This window comes from Somniosus microcephalus, chromosome 15, assembly GCF_052327205.1.
Source record: "Somniosus microcephalus isolate GS21.2 chromosome 15, FLI_Smic_1.0, whole genome shotgun sequence".
NCBI lineage: Eukaryota > Metazoa > Chordata > Chondrichthyes > Squaliformes > Somniosidae > Somniosus > Somniosus microcephalus.
In genome coordinates, this window is record NC_141001.1 from 101,917,037 (window position 1) to 101,938,847 (window position 21,811).

General features: G+C 44.6%; 1 long non-coding RNA gene across 1 annotated transcript in view; it reads left to right on the forward strand.

Moving 5' to 3' along the window:
* The window catches only part of LOC147107116 (uncharacterized), a 57,470-nt gene extending 35,986 nt beyond the window's left edge, over positions 1-21,484 (forward strand). The window contains exons 3-4 of the long non-coding RNA XR_015081035.1: positions 19,505-19,584; positions 19,730-21,484. This is a non-coding gene — a long non-coding RNA (uncharacterized LOC147107116). The remainder of the gene's footprint in view (positions 1-19,504; positions 19,585-19,729) is intronic.
* Positions 21,485-21,811: the final 327 nt, after the last annotated feature.

Here is a 21,811-nt window from a genome sequence, read left to right on the forward strand (position 1 = left end):
AGAGGGCATGTGGTACATATTAATGATATGGATTTGAATGTAGGAAGTATGATTAAGAAGTTTGCAGATGATACAAAAATTGGCCGTGTGGTTGATAATGAAGAAGAAAGCTGCAGACTACAGGAAGATATCAATGGACTGGTCCGGTGGGCAGAACAGTGGCAAATGGAATTCAATCTGGGGAAGTGTGAGGTAATGCATTTGGGGAGGGCTAACAAGGCAAGGGAATACACAATAAATGGTAGGACACTGAGAAGTGCAGAGGATCAGAAGGACCTCACCCACAGGCGCCAACTCAGATACAAGCGCTACGCGATCTTTAGAGGCAAGTTTAGTAGACGGGTCTAAGAACATAAGAACATAAGTCTGCACAGGGTGAGGCACCGGGGATGAGTGGGTTGCAGCAAGGCCGGGGGAAAGGATAGCTTGGGAGCCAGCTCCCTGGAGGGTGAGTTCATACACGAGTTCTGCTGCGCAGGACTCAAATGAGGACCTCGATGGGGAGGCATTCACAAGAATGGTGATGGGCATGCACACGGAGATGATTGGTGCAATGGCAAGGGTGCCCGAGAGCCTGTCAGCAATAGTAAGGAGCATGGAGGAGTCTGCTTCCAACATTGCGCAGAGCTCTGCGCACACCATGGAACCCATCCTTGGCAGTCTGCAAAGGATGGTGGACTCCCTGAGAGACCATGGGGACCCAGACCTCATGCTGCATATCATGGGCGATGTCATGGGCAGCATCCATTGCAGCACAGGCGGAAGCTATGCAACATCTTAGTGCTGTAAAGCAGTCAATGGTTGATGCCATCCAGTCTCAGACTGCTCTCATGCAGTCTCAGCTTGATGCCACAAAAGCACTGACTGCTACCATCGTTGCTGGGTCCACCACAGTCCACCAGGGATCTCACGGTGTCGCAGCAGCCCAGCAATCTGTGCTGCAGCAGATTGCTAGGGATGCTGAAATGCTGTCCCGGGGGAGTGGCAGTGTGTCAGTGGAGCAGGAACCTGCAGTCCTCTCTCAGGATGACAGCATTCCTGCTCCTACCACTGCCACTCCGCCATTGCCCTTGCCGCTGCCTGTCATCCAGCCAGCCCAGACTGCCGCTGCCCATCCTGAGGTGACGCAGTGTACAGCCGGGCCTTCCAGGCCCAGAGCTGGTCGAGGGTGTCCTACAAGGCCATTTGTAGTCTCTGGCACCGACACTCAGCAGCCTTCCACCAGCCCTGCTGCAGCCACTGCGGAGACACTACGTAGGAGCAGTAGATTAGGAAAAGGGACTGTAAAGAGGGCAAGTAAGGGTTTGCACAAGGGTGATTCGTTAATATTGTTGTATATATGTAGTTACTGATTGTATATAAATGTATTATTGGAATGTTGCTGAAATGGTGATGTGTCTCATTTCAGCTTTGGGGTGTGGTATGGAATGAGAAATTGATGGAATGATGGGGAATGGATGAGCAACCGGGAAGTTGGCTAGAATTCATTGGAACTTCAGTCTGATGAGGCAGTCACGGACCGACCTACCACAAGGCCGATGGAGTGGCTGGATCCTCCGTTGCTGCTGTTCGTGCTCCTGCTCCTCCTCCTCCTCATCCTTCTTCTCCTCACCCTGTTCCTCCTCCTGAGGTGGTGCGGCTATGCCTGGTGACAATGGCTGCACCCTCATGATGGCCAAGTTGTGCAGCTTGCAGCAGATGACGACGGAAAGGGACACCCGCTCAGCCGAGTACTGGAGGGCTCCTCCCGAGTGGTCAAGGCAGCGGAACCGTTGCTTGAGCACTCTGATGGGCTGCTCAATGATGTTCCTGGTGGCAGCATGGCTTTCATTGTATGAGTGTTGGGGTTGCGGAGGGGAGTCATGAGACAGGTGGAGAGCGGATAGCCCTTGTCTCCCAGCAGCCGTCTGCTAGCTTGATGTTGTGGCTGCAACAGAGCTGGCACACCGGTCTGGCGCAGGATGAAGGCATCATGGCTGTTGCCAGGATAGCGGGCATTGACGGTGAGGATGCATTGTGTATAGTCACACGCCAACTGCACATTAAGTGAGTGGTAGCATTTGCGGTTACGGAATACCTCAGGATTGTTATAAGTTGCCCACAAAGTGACATGGGTGCAGTCAATGGCGCCCTGCACCTGGGGAATCCCGCTATCCTGGCAAAGCCACATGCATGCTCGCGCTGCTTCTCTTTGGTCATGGGGAAGGAAATGTAGTTCAATCTCCTCTGTAGAGAGCATCTGTGACCTCGCAGATGCAGCAATGGGTGGCGAACTGCGAGATGTTAGATATGTCTCCTGTTGCACACTGGAAGGATCCGCTGGTGTAGAAATTGAGGGCGACGGTGACCTTGACTGCCACTGAGAGAGACGCGTGTTCCTGATCTGAGGCTCGAGGTCCGGCTGCAGGAGGAGGCAGAGCTCTGTGACCACGTCCTTGGTGAAGCGGAGCCTTCTAACACACTGTTCCTCAGTGAGATTGATGTAGGAGAAATGCTGCCGGAATACCCTGGGAGGGTAAGGCCTCCTGTTGAGAGCCCTGTTGGGCTTCCTGCTTCGGGCAACATTTTGCAACCATTCTCTTTGCCTCCGCTGCCTCCGATGGTGATGCTGGAGGGGGAGGTCCAGTGCCAGTACAGCCCCCACTAAATGATGGAAATGTTGCACTATCAAATGTAACCCAAATGAAAGTGATAAATTTTCCTCAGCCAGAGTACTCCTTCAAGTTCAAAACGCTCAAATCACTGAAAACGCCTGTTTGCTTTTGTCAAACTGACAAGGCAGCAATCTTTGCCGACTAAAAAAAAACGGAAGTTGACGCCTATATATAGCGCTGCTCCAGCGCGTGTCCGAGGGCCTTCCGCCTCTACCTGTCGTTGTGAACGGCAGGCGCTCAGGCAGGGGGACGAGCGTGAATTTCTGAGCTGTCGGAGTGCTGCACACCCGGATGAAGTCACGATTTCCGGGCGCAGGTGATCGTGGCGCAAGTGGTTACCGCCGCCGCAAATCTCCACCTTAATTTCACGGGTGTTGGTACTATCGCTGCGCCCGGTCGCAAAGCCGGTAGTGCCCCGTTAACACCCCATGGAGGCGCTAAGGTGCCCAATTTCTCCCCCCATAATCTTTTTGATAAGAAAGAAGAGGTTGAATCCTGGGTGCATTAAAATAATGTAGGCTGAGAGGTCCTGAACCTTTGAAAGTATGCTCTGCATTTGCTTACCATTTTTCCTGAAGTCTGATTTTATTAATTGTTTGATTTGTATTCTTTTTCACTTTGGTACATCAAAATATCTGGTAAATGAACTGCTGCAGTTAAATACCCTTACAAAGCTGTTACTAGCTGGCTGCTAAGCCATTGCAATAGCAGTGAAGTCAGATTCAAAGTGCTTGGGTAATTTGAAATGTAGAGCAGCCAGCGCCAGCATGGGTGGGGCCACTGATGCTTTATATACAGTACACATTACAGCACAGATTTCAAACTGGTGTCTCTGGACCCTTAGGGTGGTCTGAGATAGTATCCCAGGCAGTCCACCAGACCATCAGATTTCTGCACTTGTTCAGTGAATGTTGCTATATATACACGAATATGAAACATCAAGTCCCACTCCAGAGACTTGAGCACAAAATCTAGGCTGACACTCCCAGTGCAGTGCCGAGGGAGTGATGCATTGTCAGAGATGCCGTCTTTCAGATGAAATGTTAAACCGAGGCCCTCTCAGGTGGATGTAAAATATCCCATGGCGCAAGTATTTTTTGAAGTGTAATCACTCTTGTAATGTTGGAATCGCGGCAGCCAATTTGCACACAGCAAGCTCCCAAAAACAGCAATGTGATAATGACCAGATAATCTGTTTTAGTGATGTTGATTGAAGGATAAATATTGGCCAGGACACCGGGGATAACTCCCCCACTCTTCTTCAAAATAGTGCCATGGGATCTTTCATGTCCACCTGAGAGGGCAGAAGGGGCCTCGGTTTAACATCTCATCTGAAAGACAGCACCTCTGACAGTGCAGCACTCCCTCAGCACTGCAATGGAGTGTCAGTCTAGATATTTGTGTTGAAGTCCCTGGAGTGGGACTTGAACCCACAACCATCTGACTCACAGGTGAGAGGGCTATCAACTGAGCCACAGCTGACCCCTCTCCTTTGGAACCCCGATCGCCAGGAACCTTCGCTTGATTGCCAGGCACTCTATTTCCATACCTTTCCCAATCCTACTTTTGAATGATCAACAATTCACCTCAGAGTTCCCCTCTTAGTGGAAAACCATTGGGTCTTCAGCTGAGATTGGAAACAGCTAAAACCCTCTCCCGTATCATGGTCTGAACTCGCACCCTGAGGCACATTACACTGCAGCACAACTCCGTTTCCCCACATTTCTAATTGCAGCCAAGTGCTGCAGGTTAGCCGGTTCATGTTTAGAATATGCCTAGTCAATAAACCCTCTTTAGGGCAGCATGGCATGTTTGTGTTTGTGTTTCACACAAGAGCTTAACCATGTTAGATGTGTTGGGGGCTGGCATCGGAAGGGTTCATAGTAAAGTAGAAAAAAAGAAGTTAAATAACTTCACTCAGTGCCCTGGGTGGTACGTGTGCCTCATTTAGTCAGCAGTGTGTGGGCGCTTTGTTGGCCCCTTTGCTCAGGATTACCTCTGGAGAAAATAGCCAAACTGCAAGGAAGAATAACAAATCATGATCGTATAAGGCCCAATTGTAATCCCGCACACACCCCATGTGCCTGGTTTCCTACAGGAAGTAGTCTGTTACATCGTAATAAATGTTCACTGAAGTGACATATTGGTTATCACATTTTTTAATTGTGGAAAGTGTCTACAGGGATTGAGGCATATGTGCAAATAATTGCTATTTTTTCCCCATTTTTTGGAAAACAGTGCAATAACACTTTCGGTTCCACGGTAACATTCCTACACAATGACACCAATGTTTACTAACGTGCAAAAATCGATGCATCACAGTAGAATTTACTTTCACATACAGTCTCAATTGACCTATTAAAGAGACACTTCTTACAAGAATCATAAGTGAGAACTCCACTGACATTGAACAAAGTTGTTCAACAGGATCGAACAGTGCTCAGAGATTCCATCAACTTTGTAATTAACTATGTTTTTCAACTTATTGAGAACATGAATGGTTTTGATTGAGTAAATAAGGAGAAACTGTAGCAGAAGGGTCGGTAACCAGAGGACACAGATTTAAGGTAACATGAGGAAGCATTTTTGTTTTACACAGCGAGTTGTTGTGATCTGGAATGCGCTGCCTGAAAGGGTGGTGGCAGCAGATTCAATAGTAACATTCAAAAGAGAATTGGATAAATTGGATAAATACTTGAAGGGCAAAAAAATTACAGGGCTATGGGGAAAGAGCGGGGAGTGGAGTTAATTGGATAGCTCTAACAAAGAGCCGAATGGCCTCCTTCTGTGCTGTACCATTCTATAATTCTATGATGACACCAATTGACCACAATCAACTTCCTCTCCCCTCCCATCATAAGCTCCCTGTGGAATTTTGGTCTTAGAAACATAGAAACATAGAAGATAGGAGCAGGAGTAGGTCATTCGGCCCCTCGAGCCGGCTCCGCCAATTATTGAGATCATGACTGATCATCCAAATTCAGTACCCTGTCCCTGCCTTCTCCCCATATCCCTTGATCCCTTTAGCCTTAAGAAATATATCTAACTCCTTCTTGAATATATTTAATGAATTGGCCTCAACTGCCTTCTGTGGTAGAGAATTCCACAGGTTCACCACTCTCTGGGTGAAGAAATTCCTCCTCATCTCAGTCCTAAATGGCTTACCCCTTATCCTTAGACTGTGACCCCTGGTTCTGGACTCCCCGGCCATCGGGAACATCCTTCCTGCATTTAGTCTGTCTAGTCCTGTTAGAATTTTATAAGTTTCAATTAGATCCCCTCTCATTCTTCTAAACTCCAGCGAGTATAAGCCCAATCGACCCAATCTCTCCTCATACGTCATTTCTGCCATCCCAGGTATCAGTCTGGTGAATCTTCGCTGCACTCCCTCCATGGCAAGAACATCCTTCCTCAGATAAAGCGACCAAAACTGCACACAATACTCAAGATGTGGTCTCACCAAGGCCCTGTACAACTGCAGCAAGACATCCTTGTTCCTGTACGCAAACCCACTCGCTACGAAGGCCAACATACCATTTGCCTTCTTAACCGCCTGCTGCACCTGCATGCTTACCTTCAGCGACTGGTGCACAAGGATGCCCAGGTCTCGTTGCACTTCCCCTTCTCCCAATCTATTGCCATTCAGATAATAATCTGCCTTCCTGTTTTTGACACCAAAGTGGATAACCTCGCATTTATCCACATTATACTGCATCTGCCATGCTTCTGCCCAATCACCCAACCTGTCCAAATCATACTGGAGTTTCTCGGCATCCTCCTCACAGCACACACGCCCACCCAGCTTTGTGTCATCTGCAAACTTGGAGATATTACATCTAGTTCCCTCGTCTAGATCATTAATATATATTGTGAATAGCTGGGGTCCTAGGACCGATCCCTGCGGTACCCCACTAGTCACTGCCTGCCACTCGGAAAAAGACCCGTTTATTCCAACTCGATGCTTCCTGTCTGCCAACCAGTTCTCTATCCAAGTCAGTACCTTGCCCCCAATCCCATGTGCCTTAACTTTACACGCTAATCTCTTATGTGGGACTTTATCGAAAGCCTTTTAAAATCCAAATACACCACATCCACTGGTTCTCCCTTATCTATTTTGCCAGTTACATCCTCAAAAAATTCCAGTAGATTAGTCAAGCATGATTTACCTTTTGTAAATCCATGTTGACTTTGTCCGATCCTGTCACTGTTTTCTAAGTGCTCAACTATTACATCCTTTATAATGGACTCTAGCATTTTCCCCACTACCGATGTCAGGCTTACCGGTCTGTAATTCCCCGTTTTTTCCCTACCACCTTTTTTGAATAGTGGGGTAATATTAGCTACCCTCCAATCCATGGGTACTGTTCCAGATTCCATTGAATGTTGGAAGATGATCAGCAATGCATCTACTATTTCTAGGGCCACTTCCTTAAGTACCCTAGGATGTAGATTATCAGGCCCTGGGGATTTATCGGCCTTCAGTCCCATCAATTTCCTTAACACCATTTCCTTACAAATACTGATTTCTTTCAGTTCCTCCCCTTCATCAGATCCTATGTTCCCCGACATCTCTGGGAGGTTATTTGTGTCCTCCTTTGTGAAGACAGAACCAAAATATGTATTTAATTGGTCTGCCATTTCTTTGTTACCCATTATAAATTCCCCTGATTCTGACTGCAAGGGACCTACGTTTGACTTCACCAATCTTTTTCTCTTCACATATCTATAAAAGCTTTTACAGTCAGTTTTTATGCTCCCTGAAAGCTTACTCTCATATTCTATTTTCCCCTTCTTAATTAATCCTTTTGTCTCCCTTTTTTGAATCCTATACTGCTCCCAATCCTCAGGTTTACTGCTTTTTCTGGCCAATTTATATGTCCTCTCCTTGGATCTTATGCTATCCCTAATTTCCCTTGTTAGCCACGGTTGAGTCACCTTTTTTGTTTTATTTTTATGCCAAACTGGGATGAACAATTTCTGTAGTTCATCCATGCAGTCTTTGAATGCAACCATTGCCTATCCACCGTCAACCCTTTGAATGACATTCCCCAATCAATCCTACCCAACTCGCACCTCAGACCATCATAGTTTCCTTTATTTAAATTCAGGACCCGAGTCTCTGAGTCAACAACTTCATTCTCCATCTTAATGAAGAATTCTATCATATTATGATCACTCCGACCCAAGGGGCCTCGTACAACAAGATTGCTAATTAATTCTTTCTCATTACATAATACCCAGTCTAAGATGGCCTGATCTCTGGTTGGTTCCTCGACATATTGGTCCAGGAAACCATCCCATAAACACTCCAGGAATTCCTCCTCCACAGTATTGTTACTAATTTGGTTAGCCCAATCTATATGTAGATTAAAGTCACCATGATGACTGCTGTGCCCTTATTGCACGCTTCTCTAATTTCACTTTTAATGCCATCCCCAACCTCCGCATTACTGTTTGGAGGTTTGTATACCACTCCCACTAACGTTTTCTGCCCCTTGGTATTTCTCAGTTCTACCCATACAGATTCCACATCATCAGAGCTAATATCCTTCCTTACAATTGTGTTAATCCCTTCTTTAACCAGCAATGCTACCCCACCTCCCTTTCCTTTTTGCCTATCTATCCTGAATATTGAATACCCCTGGATGTTGATTTCCCAGCCTTGGCCACCCTGGAGCCATGTTTCCGTAATCCCAATCAAATCATATTCGTTTACCTCTATTTGTGCAGCTAATTCATCCACCTTATTCCGAATGCTCCTTGCATTAAGACACAAAGTCTTCAGGCTTGTTTTTTTAATGCTCTTAGACCTATTAGAATTATTATTTACTGTGGCCATGTTTGATTTAAACCGTTGATTTCTCTGACTGCCACTTTTGTTTTTCTCCTTCCTATCTTTTGCTTTTATCCTTGTTTCCCTTTCCTCTGTCCCCCTGTTCAGGTTCCCAACCCCCTGCCATTTTAGTTTAAACCCTTCACCAGCGCACTAGCAAACACACCCCCTAGGACATCGGTAACTTCTGGACTAGTAATCCAGAGGCCTGGACTAATGATCCGGAGACATGAGTCCGAATTCCACCACGGCTGCTGGGCAATTTAAATTCAATTAATTAAATAAATCTGGTTAAATTAAATTAATTAAAAAGCTAGTATCAGTAATGGTGACCATGAAACTACCAGATTGCCATAAAAACCCATCTGGTTCATTAATGTCCTTTAGGGAAAGAAATCTGCCGCCCTTACCCGGTCTGGCCTATATGTGACTCCAGACCCACAGCAATGTGGTTGACTTTTAACTGCCCTTAAATGGCCTAACAAGCCACTCAGTTGTATTCAAGAAGGCGGCTCACCACCACCTTCTCGAGGGCAATTAGGGATGGGCAATAAATGCTGGCCTTGCTAGCGATGCCCACATCCCATGAATTTCAGAGAACAATTTTGGTGAGTTTCCGACAAGGAAGTATCATGTAAATGGAAATATTCACTTTGAAGAACTTGTTTTGGTCTGAGATCTGAAAATAAATCAGGTTTTCAGCAGCTAGAATTTATTTTATACTGAAGATGGATTAATGAAGCTTAACCTAATGAATTCCAGACTAATCTTTTGCAAAAAAAAATCCTTTTCAGTGACTATGACTATTATTTATACAGAAGGCTGACGCATAATAAATATTTACCTGATTACCTAATAAGTTCTTATTTTTCATTGTTTTGGTCAAGTGTTTCTAAGAGAGACCCGAAGAGGAGTACTATAGTCAGGATTAAGACCAGAAGGGTTTTGAATAGGCCATTTCAAGTCTATTCTATGAAGCCTAGCTTGTCCGTACTTGAAGAACTTTTGGCTTAGGTCATCATAGACATCCAAAAAAATGACACTAAAAGTATCTAAGAAAGAAAGTAAGTATCCTTTTGACATTGAACATTGACTTTGAAAATCTTGTCACAGTGTCTCACCATCACATCTTACAATTATGGCTACAAAGATAATACAAATGGCAGCTGCTTCTTCATTTCTTTTGTCTGATGAAGAGACCGAGGTTTGTATCTGAATTCTCTGAATATCGTGTCCGTGCGTGTACATGTGATTGACTGCGTATCCCCTTGTGGTTGGCTCAGGGGACTGCAATCATATTCCTCAGCATGATCGCTGGTGTTACTGGTATTCATATCCTAAATGGTCTAATGATGGTGTAGCCTTGGCTTAGAAGATTACAGACTCCCAAATGATCGACCTTCCAAAGTTGAAGTTAGGCTAAATCACAAATTGAATCCAATTGCTTATTCTGATGGAGAAATAAGACTTGAACAAGATTGCTTCTACTGTCACAACATAATTAGTTAGATATATCGGCTAGTTGGGTGTCCATTTTAAGCATTATTGAAGATAAATAGAATAGAATAAAATAGAATCAGAAGGAGGCCATTCGGCCCATCATGCCTGTGCCGGCGATTGAAAGGGCTAATAATAGAAACATAGAAACATATAAGATAGGAGCAGGAGTAGGCCATTCGGCCCCTTGAGCCTGCTCCGCCATTTAATGAGATCATGGCTGATCATCCAAATTCAGTACCCTGTCCCTGCTTTCTCCCCATATCCCTTGATCCCTTTAGCCTTAAGAAATATATCTAACTCCTTCTTGAATATATTTAATGAATTGGCCTTAACTGCCTTCTGTGGTAGAAAATTCCACAGGTTCACCACTCTCTGGGTGAAGAAATTCCTCCTCATCTCTGTCCTAAATGGCTTACCCCTTATCTTTAGACTGTGACCCCTGGTTCTGGACTCCCCCGCCATCAGGAACATCCTTCCTGCATCTAGTCTGTCTAGTCCTATTCGAATTTTAAAAGTTTCAATGAGATCCCCTCTCATTCTTCTAAACTCCAGCGAGTATAAGCCCAATCGACCCAATCTCTCCTCATACGTCATTCCTGCCATCCCAGGTATCAGCCTGGTGAATCTTCGCTGCACTCCCTCCATGGCAAGAACATCCTTCCTCAGATAAGGCGACCAAAACTGCACACAATACTCAAGGTGGTCTCACCAAGGCCCTGTACAACTGCAGCAAGACATCCTTGTTCCTGTGCTCGAATCCTCTCTCTATGAAGGCCAACATACCATTTGCCTTCTTAACCGCCTGCTGCACCTGCATGCTTTCCTTCAGCGACTGGTGCACAAGGACACCCAGGTCTCGTTGCACTTCCCCTTCTCCCAATCTATTGCCGTTCAGATAATAATCTGCCTTCCTGTTTTTGCCACCAAAGTGGATAACCTCGCATTTATCCACATTATACTGCATCTGCCATGCATCTGCCCAATCACCCAACCTGTCCAAATCATACTGGAGTTTCTCGGCATCCTCCTCACAGCACACACACCCACCCAGCTTTGTGTCGTCTGCAAACTTGGAGATATTACATCTAGTTCCCTCGTCTAGATCATTAATATATATTGTGAATAATATTTGAACACCTGCCACATCAAACATTATGCAACACATATATAAAATATAGGACAGGAAGACTGAAATACAAGACTGGTGACACCTGATAGTAGATTAGTCAAGCACGATTTACCTTTTGTAAATCCATGTTGACTTTGTCCGATCCTGTCACTGTTTTCCAAGTGCTCTGCTATTACATCTTTTATAATGGGCTCTAGCATTTTCCCCACTACCGATGTCAGGCTTACCGGTCTATAATTCCCCGTTTTCTCTCTACCACCTTTTTTTGAATAGTGGGGTTACATTAGCTACCCTCCAATCCGTGGATACTGTTCCAGAGTCTATAGAATTTTGGAAGATGACCAGCAATGCATCTACTATTTCTAGGGCCACTTCCTTATGTAGATTATCAGGCCCTGGGGATTTATCGGCCTTCAATCCTGTCAATTTCCCTATAACCATTTCCCTACAAATACTGATTTCTTTCAGTTCCTCCTTCTCATCAGACCCTATATTCCCTGACATCTCTGGGAGGTTATTTGTGTCCTCCTTTGTGAAGACAGAACCAAAGTATGTATTTAATTGGTCTGCCATTTCTTTATTCCCCATTATAAATTCCCCTGATTCTGACTGCAAGGGACCTACGCTTGACTTCACCAATCTTTTTCTCTTCACATATCTATAGAAGCTTTTATAGTCAGTTTTTATGTTCCCTGAAAGCTTACTCTCATACTCTATTTTCCCCCTCTTAATTAATCCTTTTGTCCCCCTTTGTTGAATCCTAAACTGCTCCCAATCCTCAGGTTTACTGCTTTTTCTGGCCTATTTATATGTCCTCTCCTTGGATTTTATGCTATCCCTAATTTCCCTTGTTAGCCACGGTTGATTCACCTTTTTTGTTTTATTTTTATGCCAAACAGGGATGAACAAATTCTGTAGTTCATCCATGCGATCTTTAAATGTTTGCCATTGCCTATCCACCGTCAACCCTTTGAGTAACATTCCCCAATCAATCCTACCCAACTCGCAGCTCATACCATCGTAGTTTCCTTTATTTAAATTCAGGACCCTAGTCTCTGATTCAAATACTTCACTCTCCATCTTAATGAAGAATTCTATCATATTATGATCGCTCCGCCCCAAGGGGCCTTGCACAACAAGATTGCTAATTAATCCTTTCTCATTACATAATACCCAGTCTAAGATGGCCTGATCTCTAGTTGGTTCTTCGACAGATTGGTCCAGGAAACCATCCCATAGAAACTCCAGGAATCCCTCCTCCACAGTATTGTTACTAATTTGGTTAGCCCAATCTATATGTAGATTAAAGTCACCCATGATAACTGCTGTGCCCTTATTGCACGCGTCTCTAATTTCCCGTTTAATGCCATCCCCAACCTCCGCATTACTGTTTGGGGGTCTGTATACCACTCCCACTAACGTTTTCTGTCCCTTGGTATTTCTCAGCTCTACCCATACAGATTCTACCTCATCAGAGCTAATATCCTTCCTTACAATTGTGTTAATCTCCTCTTTAACCAGCAATGGTACCCCACCTCCTTTTCCTTTTTTGCCTGTCTTTCCTGAATATTGAATACCCCTGGATGTTGAGTTCCCAGCCCTGGTCACCCTGGAAACATGTTTCCGTAATCCCAATCATATCATATCCATTTACATCTATTTGCGCAGCTAATTCATCCACCTTATTACAAATGCTCCTCGCATTAAGACACTCTTAGACCTTTTAGAATTATTATTTACTGTAGCCATGTTTGATTTAAACCCTTGATTACTCTGACTGTCACTTTTGCTTTTCTCCTTCCTGTCTTTTGCTTCTATCCTTGTTTCCCTTTCCTCTGTCTCCCTGCACAGGTTCCCAACCCCCTGCCATTTTAGTATAATCCCTCCCCCACAGCACTAGCAAACACTCCCCCTAGGGCATCGGTCCTGGTCCTGCCCAGGTCCAAACCATCCATTTTGTACTGGTCCCACCTCCCCCAGAACCGGTTCCAATGTCCCAGGAATTTGAATCCCTTCCCCTTGCACCATTCCTCTAGCCACGTATTCATCTGAAATATCCTTCTATTTCTACTCTGACTAGCAAGTGGCACGGGTAGCAATCCTGAGATTACTACCTTTGAGGTCCTATTTTTTAATTTACCTCCTAACTCCCTATATTCAGCTTTTAGGACCTCATCCCGGTTTTTACCTATATCATTGGTACCTATATGTACCACGACAACTGGCTGTTCACCCTCCCCTTCCAAAATGCTCTGTAGCCGCTCCGAGACATCCTTGACCCTTGCACGAGGGAGGCAACATACCATCTTGGAGTCTTGTTTGCGGCTGCAGAAACGCCTATCTATTCCCCTTACAATAGAATCCCCCATCACTATAGCTCTCCCACTCTTTTTCCTCCTGTCCTGTGCAGCAGAACCACCCATGGTGCCAGAAAGTTGGCTGCTGCTGCCTTCCCCTGATAAGCCATCTCCCTCACCAATATCCAAAGCAGTATGTCTGTTTGAGAGGGGGATGGACACAGGGGACCCCTGCACTACCTGCCTGCACCTACTACTCTGCCTGGTGGTCAGCCATTCTCTACCTGCCTGTGCAGCCTTTACCTGCGGTGTGACCAACTGCCTAAATGTGCTATCCACGACGTCCTCAGCATTGCGAATGCTCCAGTAAGTATCCACTCGCAGCTCCAGCGCCACAATGCGGTCTGTCAGTAGCTGCAGCTGGATACACTTACTGCACACATGGTCGACAGGGACACAGGAAGTGTCCCTGATTTCCCACATAGTGCAGGAGGAGCATACCACGGTGCCGAGCTGTCCTGCCATGACTTACCCTTTAATTAATTCAAATTAAATTAAATCAAATCAATTCCACCAATTACACTCCAATTAAATGATATACTCAAGGGCCCTTGTTTAACAGCAGTCCCTGCTACACAACAGAGACCCTAGAAACTATAAATCACAAAATTTAAGTTTGGAAAAAAGGAGAAAGAGAGAAATACTCACCAACCAATCACTTACCTGCTTTCTGGTGACGTCACACTTCGATTACTTTTTACTTCTCTTTCCCACTCTTGGAGCTCTGAGATTGGTAAGCCTACCTGTGCCTTGGGCTCTCCTTCTATCGCCGCCGCCGCCTCGCCGCTCCTCCCAGGTCTGTGCTGCCACTGCTGCTGCTGTGGGGCCTACCTGCACCTCGGGCTCTCCTTTTATCGCCGCCGCCACCTCGCCACTCCTCCCAGGTCTGTGCTGCCGCTGCTGCTACTGTGGGGCCTACCTGCGCCTCGGGCTCGCCTTTTATCGCCGTCGCCACTCCTCCCAGGTCCGCACTGCCGCTGCTGCTGCTTGGATCCCTTTACGAAAGATTGTACCGCATTCCCATTTGGCGACATCTAATAACGTAACGTGAGGCTCAATTATTGAAGTTTAATTTTGTGTTTGTGAGATGGTAACTACATTTTCAATTATTTATTTATGTCATATGCCTCCGAAAACACAAATCCACTTTGATTCATTTCTGTAGGACTTCTCCCTGTTTAAATCATCAAGGGCCTGTTGAATGCAACTATTTACTTGATTAAATACCCTCCACCCACCCCCTTGGTTAAAGCCCCCCCACCCCTAACCTGGGCATGACTAACCTGATCTTTAAAGCCAATCCTTTAACAGAGGATGAATCCTTAAAACTCAGTTCTGAAACCAAATGTGTCTCAAAATTGACAAGATTCGGTTGTTCAGGAACAAGAGAAAATGAACTTTGACCTTTTGTACAGCATCCTCTGCACAAAGATAGTCTGATTTTTTTTTTAACAACATGTCAAGAGTGCCCCTTCTCTTTCTCTCGCTGATTTGGGCTGCTGCTGGAAGGGATTACTTTGCAGGTTCCTGTTTTTTGATTCCCTCCCCCCCCCCACCCCCAACTAGGAATGTTAGGGGGTATAGAGCTGATGAAGCCTGGGAGAGGGGGCAGAGAAATGCTTGCAAATTCCATGCTCATCCAGTGGAAGAGAATGCAATGAACTTACTTGGTGCACTGGGTTGGGAGAGAGCAAGAGGTTGTCGTTGTTGATCTAAGGAGGTTCTCTGAGGTTACACATAGGCGTATTTTCCCCTGCCCCACACTCCTCAGAACTTAGCGCTGGGCCAACCTGATTTCAGGTCCTCCAATAATAATTTAAGCTCCTATTTAACTGTTTCCTATCTTTTCTAGAAACACCTTTCACTTTTATATAGGGGTTATATATTAGCATGGATAAAGGATTGGCTAACTAACAGAAAACAGAGAGTCGGGATAAATGGATCATTTTCAGGTTGGCAAGCGGGGTGCATCAGGGATCAGTGCTGGGGCCTCAACTATTTACAATTTATATTAATGACTTGGATGAAGGGACTGTGTGTGCTGGAGTCAAATTTGCTGATGATACAAAGATAGGTGGGAAAGCAAGTTGTGAGGAGGACACAGAGTCTGCAAAGGGATATCGATAGGTTAAGTGAGTTGGTAAAAATTTGGCAGATGGAGTATAATGTGGGAAAATGTGAGGTTATCCACTTTGGTAGGAATAATAGAAAAGCAAAATATTATTTAAATGGAGGGAGATTACAGAATGCTGCGGTACACAGGGATCTGGGGATCCTCGTACATGAAACACAAAAAGTTAGCATGCAGGTACAGCAAGTAATTAGGAAGGCAAATGGAATATTGGCCGTTATTGCAAAGGGGGATGGAGTATAAAAGTAGGCAAGTCTTGCTACAACTGTACAGGGTGTTGATAAGACCACACCTAGAGTACTGTGTACAGTTTGGGTCTCCTTATTTAAGGAAGAACATCCTTGTATTGGGGGCAGTTCAGAGAAGGTTCACTAGGTTGATTCCTGGGATGAAGGGGTTGTCTTATGAGGAAAGGTTGGGCCTATACTCATTGGAGTTTAGAAGAATGAGAAGTGATCTTATTGAAACATATAAGATTCTGAAGGGGATTGACAGGGTAAATGCAGTGAGGATGTTTCCCCTCGTGGGGGAATCTAGAACTAGGGGGTCATAGTATCAGAATAAGGGGTTGCCCATTTAAGACAGAGATGAGGAGGAATTTCTTCTCTGAGGGTCGTGAATCTTTGGAATTCTCTACCCCAGAGAGCTGTGGAGGCGGAGTCATTGAATATATTCAAGGCGGAGATAGACAGACATTTGAACTACAGGGGAGTCAAGGGTTATGGGGAACGGGCAGGGAAGTGGAGTTGAGGCCAAGATCGGATCAGCCATGATCTTATTGAATGGCGGGGCAGGCTCGAGGGGCCGAATGGCCTACTCCTGCTCCTACTTCTTATGTTCTCATGCTCTTATCTTAGCTCTATACAATATATCTGCTTGGTTCATCCTTTCTGTTTAATAGCTTCATTTAGCTACTAACACAAATTTAGTTGGCAGATTGAGAGGGCTAATAACAGAACAAACTAGTGGTCATGAATGGCAAGTTAAATACATTTCCCTACAACACAATCAATTATTTCTAAATTGAACATGGAACAAACTGTAGTGTTATGAAGTAACTTTCTGGACAATGGGTTGTCAGTGTTGATCACAAGATACTTATGGATGAGGAAGGCCATTCAGCCCATCTTAATTCATTCATCCAGAACAAGCCTAGACTCTCCCCATTGCAGCATCTAGTTGTTTCTTAAATGACCCCCGGGTTTTTTTTGCCTCCACCACTCTGCCCGGCAGTCAATTGCCAAATGTTTCCCTTGTCCTACTCCTACTGTTTAATTTTAAGTAAAAGTCAACGGAGCATCTTTCACTTTTTTGATCAAATGTCCGTATTGATCTTAAAGAAAACTGAGCACATGAGACATTAAACAAAGCAAGTGTGATGTCTTGTGAAGGCAGGGGATGCCTGTATTGTAAAATGGCTTTCTGCAGCATTGATTGATACAGCTCCCCTCTTGGGAAGAGAAAGGAAGGCTGGAATTCAGTATTTTGGTTATTTTCAAAGAAATCCCTGCAAACCACTATTACATCAGGCATAACAATGACTAGCTCACTCTCGCTGCTCTGCCCGAACAATGTGTCATAACCGTAACTTCAAATGAGCATTCCCTACTGCAGCAGTGTGATATTTCCATGTCCCACACTAGCCTCTCTGTTGTGATAATACGCATTTTGTGCAAATTAACTATGAATTCTAAGTGTGCTGGAAACTTGTGCGTCTGGGAACTGGTCCGAGATTGCCTCAAACCCACAGGCAATGTTCCCTGTAATTCATTTTGGCCCTGCGAGGCACCTTTAAGGGGGCTGCGCGGCCCATCCAAAATACCACACAAGCGCGTTTTTTTTACATTGAAAAGCTGGCAAACCGTCTGCGCAGGTTTCCTGGAGCGCAGGGAACATCGCTCACGGGGCCCTAATAGAATCTTACAGCACAGAATGAGGCCATTTGGCCCATCGTGCCTGTGCCAGCTCTTTGAAAGAGCCACCCAATTAGTCCCACTCTCCCCGCTCTTTCCCCATAGCCCTGAAAATCTTTCCTCCTTCCAAGTATTTATCCGATTCACTTTTAAAAATTACTGTTGAGTTTGCTTCCACCAGCCTTTCAGGCAGCGCATTCCAGATCGCTGCGTCGAAAAAAATTCTCCTCATCTCCCCCTTCTGGTTCTTTTGGCAATGATCTTAAATCGGTTTCCTCTGGTTATCCACTCACCCGCCAGTGGAAACAGCTTCTCCCTCGTTTACTCTATCAAAACCCCTCATAATTTTGAACACCTCCAACGACACGGTACTTTATCCTGCAAGTAAGGTTTTGGGTTCAAGCCCAGGGCCTAGAGAAAGAAAAGAAAGAACTCACATTGATACAGTGCATTCTATATCCTCAGGATGTCCTAAAGTGCCCTCACAGCCAATGAATTACTTTTGAAGTGCAGTCACTGCTGTGCCATAGAGGTTAAATCACAGTGTTCTAACCCATTACCCTACCACCAAGGGTTCTTATTATTTGAAATAAAAAACAGCACTGCGCTGAACAAGCTAGTGTTTGTACTATAGCATCACTTACATGGAGTATTCTTAAGTAGGCACCTCTGTATTTAACAAATTGTGGAAATCTGTTACATATTTAACATGAATGCACTGTACTTAGAAGCAGGCACCCTACTGGACTGGAGTGGTTGGGTTGGCTTATTCTAAAAAGAAAATCCACTAAAATATCACTTGGACCTCCGCGGAAAATGTGAAGGATTCACAGAGCTGAATCTAATTACGATCATCCAAACTGGCAGTGATTCAACAGCCTTGCTGGTGTGGTCAGCTTCGGTCGGTGCAACATATGGTTGCTTAATCTTGCATTAAGAATATTTCTTATCAGCTTATTTTTAAAGATGGAATATGTTAAAGGCATTTTGGAAATAATTGCAGCGTCTTTTTTTTTGCACTGCAGTGCGACCTAAATAAAAATGGACAAATTTCTGTGGTGCGCCGGCCACCTTGACTGATGATTTTCTGTTTTGAGTATCTGGATAAGTAACTGGCAGAATGGAACAAGCTATGTCAGTGGCAGAGCAATTTTCTAGCCAGTTTCTGGCCTCTTGTGCATCCCCGCGCCCCCCCCCCCCAACTTCCTTCATCCCACCATTGGCAGCCGTGCCTTCTGGGCCCTAAGCTCTGGAATTCCCTCCCTAAACCTCTCCGCCTCTCCCCCCTCCTTTAAGACGCTCTTTAAAACCTGACCTCTTTGACAAAGCTTTCGTCCCAATGTCTCCTTCTTTGGCTCGGTGTCTTTTGTCTGCTTACGCTTCTATGAAGCGCCTTGGGACATTTTACTACATTAAAGGTGCTATATAAATGCAGGTTGTTGCTTTATTGTTAAAATATCATTCACGGTTAAAATAAATAGTGTGGGACAATGCCCTCAATCATTGGCTGCAGGCATGGGCAGCCTGGGTCATTTTTGTTACCCTCAGAATAATGTTTTAGCATTTACAGCCCTGTTATGAGTCAGTATTTGTTATCATTTTGCATACTCCCTGTTCATACATGTCAGCTATGCAAATGAGTGTAACGCCTGGGTAGGTTAATATGTTGTTTTTGTGGTGGATGTGGAGGAGGTCTGTTACTGTAATGCAAATACCTCCACCAATTATAGTCTTTGCATTTAATTGCTGACACATCTGCGAAAATTCTAGCTTGTTGAAATCGATACATCGAAGCTGTTATCTCCCTCCAGCTTTCATGTACAATTAGATTTGCTGCTTCTTTTCAGTCCGTCGCCTATCAGAACCGATGACACATTCACAGAATGAATTGATCTTCAGTAAGAACCTGTACCTGCCTTCATTTCGGAAATGTAGTCAATATGACAAATGTAGCCCTGTCACATGACATGTGTTTTTTTCCCCCCAGTGATAGCAACCCATAATATTTGCAGTTCCCATGGCGCATTGCTTTCAGATGCTGAGATAATTGCATTCTCAAGACTTACGGTAAATGACTTTATTCACTTGCCAGCATGTCAAGGTTGCAATTAGCAACTTTGCAGATAAGACGCTACAGCTATGTAAATCATTGAATTTTTTTGTTTTTTTTTACGTGCTTTATAGTTCTGACAAAGTAGTTTTCTGCTTCCAGAGACTGAACTTGAACTGTGATACAGTGAAGACTTGGAAAGTGGATGGCGAACCGGTTGCTTTCTCTAGGTGGCGCAAGGGAGCCCTCATCTCGAGTCAACTACTGTATAAAAAGCGAGCCTGCTGACAGGCTGTGGGCTACAGCAAGGGATGAGGTTGCAGCCATGTGCTCCAGTCTGTAGGAAACAGACACAGACACACAGGCTAAAATACAGGATGTGATGGGGAGTACAAAGGCCCCCATTTTGATGTATTGTCATGGATAAGTACAGCAACGTGTGTTAGATTTTGGATGGGTTGGGGGGGGCGGGTGGTAAAGAGAGAAAGTTTCCATTTCTTTAAAACGTATTTAATATTTTTTTTTAAACAAAATACAAATGTATACTGCACATTCCACAGTAGCTTGTCCCAAATGCACCCAGTCACAATGTATACATTATGAGCGCAACCCATAATAATATTTGCAGTTTCCACGATGAGACATTGTTTAGATTCAGAGATAATTAGATGTTATTTCAGCACTGTTAAAACATTCCTTTTATTTATTTGCCAAAAACGTCAAGGTTATAATTAGTGACTTGGCAGATAAAATGCCCTGCTGAGTGAATTGTTCATTTTATTTTTTTTACCTGCTCCACCAGTCTGGAGGGGAAATAAATCCCGGTGCAATGTTTCACCATGCTCTTAGATTATGGGTGAAGCAGATTGAGAGACAAACCCTGTCTCTAGGTGGTGCAAAAGAGCCTCCTTTTACTAATCAGATGCAGAAGGAGTTTCACTGGCGAGCTGACCAGCAATGAAAGACAAGGTGCTCTGCGACACTTCCGTGTGTACGAAGCCGACACGAGGCATAGGCTGTGGCACAGGACATAAGGGCCTCTTACGCAGAACAGCATTAGCACCTTGTTGTGGCTAAGTATAGCAATGCTGGAATGGGATGGTGCTGGCGCCGAATGGAGATGGAGGAGCCTTACCGAGTTAGATTTTAAACTAATGATATTTGCAAACGTCAGTAAAAGGATTAGACAGCTCATTTGTGTGACATTCGCAGTGCTCAGTGCGGCAGCTACAAGAAATATCCTTCGACATAAAAAAGCCAAATACAAACAGTGTCCTTATTTATGTTCCATATATTTGTTTAAGCCTCTCTTTAAACTCACCCCCCCGCCCCCCCCAGCCTGCTGAGGAGTAGTTGCGTTTCCTGGAGTCCGCAATCCAGAAGAGTTGCTGAAACGTATCATTTGCAAACAATGAAGAGTTTTCAGATCTCTGGAAGTTGCTGCCCATCTAACAACAACTTGCATTTTATATAGTGCCTTTAACATAGTAAAACGGGGATCAGGCGGGAGTTGAGGCCGAAGATCAGCCATGATCTTATTGAATGGTGGAGCAGGCCCCGAGGGGCCGTATGGCCGACTCCTGCTCCGATTTCTCATGTCCCCCAGGCGCTTAAAGCCTATAAATGGATGCAAAACAAAATTCTTACTCGCGTACCATTCATGCACAATTTCAGTCTCAATCTCTTCCTGTTACGGTTACCTGTACCTGAATGCACTTAAAATGTTAGATTATGCTCTTCAAATGTTCCTAGTTTGAGCAGAATAATGAAAACACAATGTTCATTCACAGAGGCGGTTTTAACAGCTTTATGGGAATCATTATTTTGATCAGCAGACAAATTGCTGCATGTCTTCTGGTCTTGATTGTAATTTGCTTGATGGTGAAATTTTCACTCAAATAAAGTGTGTCAGCAATCCTTTTGTTTGATAGACCTGGCTTGAAAACCAAGAAAAATTAAACCTATGCACTCTTCGTTTCCACATACATTTAACTCCTTCCTAATCCCACAGGCAACACAAGTACATGCTTGGTCAAAGAATATTGCAACTGAACTTCTGCGTTTAAACAGATTTTATGTAAACACAGTCTGGAGTTTCCGTTCAAACAGAATGCTTACAAACACATTGCATGGTCTAGAACGCTTCAGGCTTTAGACTGCGATCAGTCTAGAACTGTGATGTTGTATCTACGTGTCAGCTGTGGCTCAGTGGGTAGCACTCTCACCTCTGAGTCAGAATGTTGT